Here is a 529-nt window from a genome sequence, read left to right on the forward strand (position 1 = left end):
GCTGCCCCCCGCTTTCTGCTCCTCTGTCTCCTCCTTCCCTTCCCTCACGGCCCTTTCCTTTCCTTACGTCTTTCCTTCACTTGTTCTTTCTTTGGCTCTTTTCTCCTCTTTTTCTCTTTTCTTTTTGTTTATTCTTTTTTCTCTTTTTCTCCTTTTCTCTTATTCTTTTCTTATTCATCTCTTTTTCTTCTTTTTCTCCTCTCCTTTTTTCCCTCTTTTCCTCTTTTTCCTTCTCTTTCTCTTCTCCTTCTCTTTTTCTTCTCTTCTTTTCCTCTTTTTCTTCCCTTTTTCTTCCCTTCCTTTCCTCTTCCTTTCCTCTTTTTTCTCCTCCTTCCTTTTTTCCTCTTTTTCTCCTCTCCTTTTTTCCCTCTTTTCCTTTTTTCCTCTCTCTTTTCCTCTTCTCTCTCTGTTTCTCTTTTCCCTCTCTTTTCTCTCCCCCTCTCCCTCCCCGGGCACAGGCAGGTGTCCCCAACCCCAGCAGGAGGGGACAGTGCCAGCAGGGCCATGGCAGGAGCAGCACCAGGGGTGG

At 45.2% G+C, this 529-nt stretch overlaps 1 protein-coding gene across 1 annotated transcript in view; it reads left to right on the forward strand.

The window, feature by feature from the left end:
• MTSS1L (MTSS1L, I-BAR domain containing) overlaps positions 1-529 on the forward strand; it is a 20,302-nt gene that overhangs the window by 13,299 nt on the left and 6,474 nt on the right.

Source organism: Aptenodytes forsteri, unplaced genomic scaffold (assembly GCF_000699145.1).
Source record: "Aptenodytes forsteri isolate BGI_AS27 unplaced genomic scaffold, ASM69914v1 Scaffold14, whole genome shotgun sequence".
In the NCBI taxonomy this organism is placed as follows: domain Eukaryota; kingdom Metazoa; phylum Chordata; class Aves; order Sphenisciformes; family Spheniscidae; genus Aptenodytes; species Aptenodytes forsteri.